We start from the raw sequence: 5,549 nt of genomic DNA, 5'->3' as shown, positions 1-5,549 counted from the left end.
CAGATTTACAAGAAAATGACTGAGCGCAATGCTGTGCCAAATTTGCAAGCCCCACGCTCCGTCATTTTCAAAATGCAGGGAAGCGCCGTATTTAGTAGAATACAGCGCACCACTGTGCTTCCCCCTGGGCCAGCTCTAAATTAGATGCTGAGCGCCAACGCAGCCGTTCTTGCACCATGGTACAAGGATGACTGCGTTGAGGGTGAAATTGTTTTTGTGCAGGAAGGGACACCTTCCTGGCCAAAAGAAAAATCTTCAATGGTGATTTGCTCTTACCTCTATGTGTGCTGCAGAATGCAGCACACATAGAAAGAGAAAAAACGAGGATAAATGAAAACATTTCTCCTCAGTGCGCCACTCTAACGATACCCCTGGGATGGCGTTGGATTTTGGCGCTGACGCAGATTTACGACAACTCCTAAATCTGGAGCAGCATCAAAATGCTATGGTGTTGCTGTTGCACACTCACAGCAACACCCATTGCTCGCCCCTTCCAGGGAAAGCGCTGCGTGCTAAGGTGCCGTATTTACAAGGAGGTGTTAAGCCACAAAAAGTGGCTGAACGCCATCTTGTAAATACCGCACAGTGCATAGTGCCACCGGGGCGTCACTAAAAGTGATGCTCCGTTGGCGATTGGGCCTTGTAAGTCTGGCACCTTATTTGCTCAAGGTGTGTGTTCTTGGTGAGGGCAGGAAAGCTTTTTTCGCTCTCCTACCTTCCTTTCTTGGCTGGCTTGAATGCGGTAGGCTCAGGCTTCAATGCAAAGGTCAAACAGTGAGCAACTGACTGACGTAAGCTGGCGCAACTCCTCTTGGTGAGCTGTGACAGATGCCCCAGGAGCGTAGTACCTCTCGATGGTGAGGGATAGACACAGTCTCTTTTATCTCAGCTTGCCTGTCAGCTGAGTCAGGAAATGCAAATACTGGGAAAAAGCCCAGCGACTTGCTGTTTTTGCTTGGCTTCGAACCAGGGACCTTTCGCATTTGAGGTGCGCATGATAACCACTACACTACACAAACAGACACACTTGCCGGCTTGCTTCATGTGGCTATGCATTGTACTGGAACCACCACACTATGGAAACAGAAACACATGTTTGCTTTATGTGGCTCTGCATTGGACTGGGATGCAAGGACTGAGGGCCAATGTTCATGACGCTCAAAGCTGAGCCTTCCGGAACACGATCTCTTGCCTTGGAAGAAAGGAACTGGCATCACTTTCATTCCAAGAGGTGATTTCAGAACTGGACCCGAAATTACCATGGAGAAGCACTGTGCATTTAATGTTCCTATGAGCACTGCTGCTCCAGCACAGAAAAGCAGTTGCAAAGAAATCTCGCATACCTTCATGATGCTGAACCGTCTCAACGCAGGTATAAAGCATGTATTGCATTGCAACATGACAACTTACAAGAGTGAAAAGCAGAAATACTCCTGTTTAAAACACAGACTGAACCTATAAAGGTAAGGGTTTGTCTGGTATTTGAACCAAGGTCCTCTCACACCCGAAGCGAGAATCATACCCCTATACCAACTAGACTGCTGCTGCAGAGGCATTTGAAACATCTTCTGAAGCGTCTTTCAGAAAAGCAGGGCCATTCGGAGGCTCTCTCTCTAAGCGTGCCATAGCAATTGATGTTTTCTGTCAAGGATTTTTTGTTTGTCTCTAGCAAGGAAAGGGGTAGTCAAGATGCCCTGTGCCAGTGAGCTGAACTAGGGCACTGATGTGAAAAGCAGACCCCTTCTGGTAGTTGTAACCCTCTGCAAGTCCTGGACCCTTGCAACTTAGACTTTCAGACCAGAAGCACTGAAGGGCCTGCTAGCTCTTGAGCCAGAGAAGCATGCCTCTTGGATTCAAGCACACTTGCTCGATCAGCGCTCGATCAGGCGAGATAGTAGTGGCTCATAGGCCTGAAACACTCACCTGGGAGACGCGGGGTGGCTGATTTCCCGGAATGGCCCTTGATGGGGAAATCACCTCCTTTCCCCCGCTCATTTCAGAATTGTGTGCAAGTCGCAAGACAGTGTTCAGGGGTTCATGGGTACTGCCTACTCCCAGCTGCCTCTATGTCTTCTTCATGTAAATTGCAAGTCACGAGGAGGCACCATTGCCAATATGCTCCGCCCACCTAACCAAGAAACCCAGTTTGAGCTTGTCTGCCTGTGTTGTTGCAGGGGCAGTGTCTTCTTTGCCCAAAAGGTGGCAGGAGAGACTCAATTCAAACGATAGAATCAACTGCTTAAGTAGAAACCAGCATGGTAGTTACTGTCATAAAGTGCAGCTCTAACAGAAGGTGTGCCTGAGATGCCCCTTCCAGTAATACACAGAATTTTGATTGAGGGCCCAGCCGATGGGTTGGTGGATTTCTCCTCACATGCCACAGCAGCTTCCAAAGATAGTGGTGTGAGGTGCTGGCTGTGCAAGCAGAGCAAGATTTAAGGGAAGAAAACACACCTGTTAGGAGTGGGATTTGAACCCACGCCTTCATGAAGAGACCAGAAGGCTCAGCTTCACTGAAGATCAAGCTCTCTTGAGTCTGGCACCTTAGACCACTCGGCCATCCTGACAGCCAAAACATTGTGCAGGTCTGACTCTTCAGTCTGCACTTGTTGATGCTGCCGCTTGCAATGTTCCTATCAAAGTCACAGCTTTAAAGGCCCCACAATATAACATGGCCAAGAAAAAATAAAAAAACAGAACAAGAAACAAGGCACATGCACGACCACCGAGGGATGCAGATAACTTTTTATCGTCCTGCAATAGTAAAGCACATTTTACACAGGTCACAAGTTTTTAAAGGTCATTTCTGTCTAAGTGTGCATTGAGAGAGACTGAGGTTTTAGTGAGCAAACACAAAAGCTACTGCTGCCCAGTGTCGAACCGGGGACCTTTTGCGTGTGAGGCAAATGTGATAACCACTACACTACAGAAACAAGCTTGCTAGCTTGACTGAAGGAGCACAGTTCCCCTCATATGTTTGCCCGATTTCCTCTATACTTGATCAGCAGTTGCTCAGAATGCGAGGGGTAAGTGTGAAAATTGCAGTGGTGTCAGCCAGCATGCATACACTCAGACGTCCTGAAAAGTCACAGCTGCGGGCAGAGACAGACAAATATCTGATGCCTAAATGCCAGGAACGCAAGCCTGTGAAATCATCACACAGGGCGCACTGAGAGCAAGCAGGAAGGAAGCCAAGGCATTGTAATCCATTTTTCGCCTGAGGCAAAAAATATGTTTTGCGCAACAATGCTTCGAGTGGAATGAGAAATGTTGAGGGGTTGTGTATTTTGAGCAGGATTTGATTGTTTTCCGCTAAAATGGGCTCGTCTGTTATTTGAACCCGGGACCTCTCGCACCCGAAGCGAGAATCATACCCCTAGAACAACGAGCTTGGGCACAGAAGCGCTACGGCTCCCACCCTGCTCTGAGGGTTGGTGGCAGAGAGTGGGAGACTACATCCCAAAGCAAGAAACGCCACATGGTGCTCTCTTCTGCAGTATGACTAGAGTCATTTGCATGGTCGTCATCGAACATGACATAAAAAGCCTCTATCCTTTAGACATTTTGTCCCAGATTTACAAGAAAATGACTGAGCGCGACGCTGTGCCAAATTTGCAAGCCCCACGCTCCGTCATTTTCAAAATGCAGGGAAGCGCCGTATTTAGTAGAATACAGCGCACCCCTGTGCTTCCCCCTGCGCCAGCTCTAAATTAGCTGCTGAGCGCCAACGCAGCCGTTCTTGCACCATGGTACAAGGATGACTGCGTTGAGGGGGAAATTGTTTTTGTGCAGGAAGGGACACCTTCCTGGCCAAAAGAAAAATCTTCAATGGTGATTTGCTCTTACTTCTATGTGTGCTGCAGAATGCAGCACACATAGAAAGAGAAAAAACGAGGAGAAATGAAAACATTTCTCCTCAGTGCGCCACTCTAACGATACCCCTGGGATGGCGTTGGATTTTGGCGCTGACGCAGATTTACGACAACTCCTAAATCTGGAGCAGCATCAAAATGCTATGATGTTGCTGTGGCACAATCACAGCAACACCCATTGCATGCCCCTTCCAGGGAAAGTGCTGAATGCTAAGGTGCCGTATTTACAAGGTGGTGTTAAGCCACAAAAAGTGGCTGAACGCCATCTTGTAAATACCGCGCAGTGCATAGTGCCACCGAGGCGTCACTAAAAGTGATGCTCTGTTGGCGATTGTGCCTTGTAAGTCTGGCACCTTATTTGCTCAAGGTGTGTGTTCTTGGTGAGGGCAGGAAAGCTATTTTCGCTCTCATACCTTTCTTCCTTGGCTGGCTTGAATGCGGTAGGCTCAGGCTTCAATGCAAAGGTCAAACAGTGAGCAACTGACTGACGTAAGCTGGCGCAACTCCTCTTGGTGAGCTGTGACAGATGCCCCAGGAGCGTAGTACCTCACGATGGTGAGGGATAGACACAGTCTCTTTTATCTCAGCTTGCCTGTCAGCTGAGTCAGGAAATGCAAATACTGGGAAAAAGCCCAGCGACTTGCTGTTTTTGCTTGGCTTCGAACCAGGGACCTTCTGCATGTGAGGTGCGCATTATAACCACTACACTACACAAACAGACACACTTGCTGGTTTGCTAAATGTGGCTATGCATTGTACTGGAACCACCACACTATGGAAACAGACACACCTGCTTGCTTTATGTGGCTCTGCATTGGACTGGGATGCAAGGACTGAGGGCCAATGTTCATGACGCTCAAAGCTGAGCCTTCCGGAACACGATCTCTTGCCTTGGAAGAAAGGAACTGGCATCACTTTCATTCCAAGAGGTGATTTCAGAACTGGACCCGAAATTACCATGGAGAAGCACTGTGCATTTAATGTTCCTATGAGCACTGCTGCTCCAGCACAGAAAAGCAGTTGCAAAGAAATCTTGCATACCTTCATGATGCTGAACCGTCTCAACGCAGGTATAAAGCATGTATTGCATTGCAACATGACATCTTACAAGAGTGAAAAGCAGAAATACTCCTGGTTAAAACACAGACTGAACCTATAAAGGTAAGGGTTTGTCTGGGATTTGAACCAAGGTCCTCTCTCACCTGAAGCGAGAATCATACCCCTATACCAACTGGACTGCTGCTGCAGAGGCATTTGAAACATCTTCTGAAGCGTCTTTCAGAAAAGCAGGGCCATTCGGAGGCTCTCTCTCTAAGCGTGCCATAGCAATTGATGTTTTCTGTCAAGGATTTTTTGTTTGTCTCTAGCAAGGAAAGAGGTAGTCAAGATGCCCTGTGCCAGTGAGCTGAACTAGGGCACTGATGTGAAAAGCAGACCCTTTCTGGTAGTTGTAACCCTCTGCAAGTCCTGGACCCTTGCAACTTAGACTTTCAGAACAGAAGCACTGAAGGGCCTGCTAGCTCTTGAGCCAGAGAAGCATGCCTCTTGGATTCAAGCACACTTGCTCGCTCAGCACTCGATCAGGCGAGATTTATAGTAGTGGCTCATAGGCCTGAAACACTCACCTGGGAGACGCGGGGTGGCTGATTTCCCGGAATGGCCCTTGATGGGGAAATC

The sequence above is a fragment of the Pleurodeles waltl genome, unplaced genomic scaffold, assembly GCF_031143425.1.
Source record: "Pleurodeles waltl isolate 20211129_DDA unplaced genomic scaffold, aPleWal1.hap1.20221129 scaffold_91, whole genome shotgun sequence".
NCBI lineage: Eukaryota > Metazoa > Chordata > Amphibia > Caudata > Salamandridae > Pleurodeles > Pleurodeles waltl.
The sequence above is the reverse complement of the archived record's forward strand: the minus strand, read 5'-3'. Positions refer to the sequence as shown.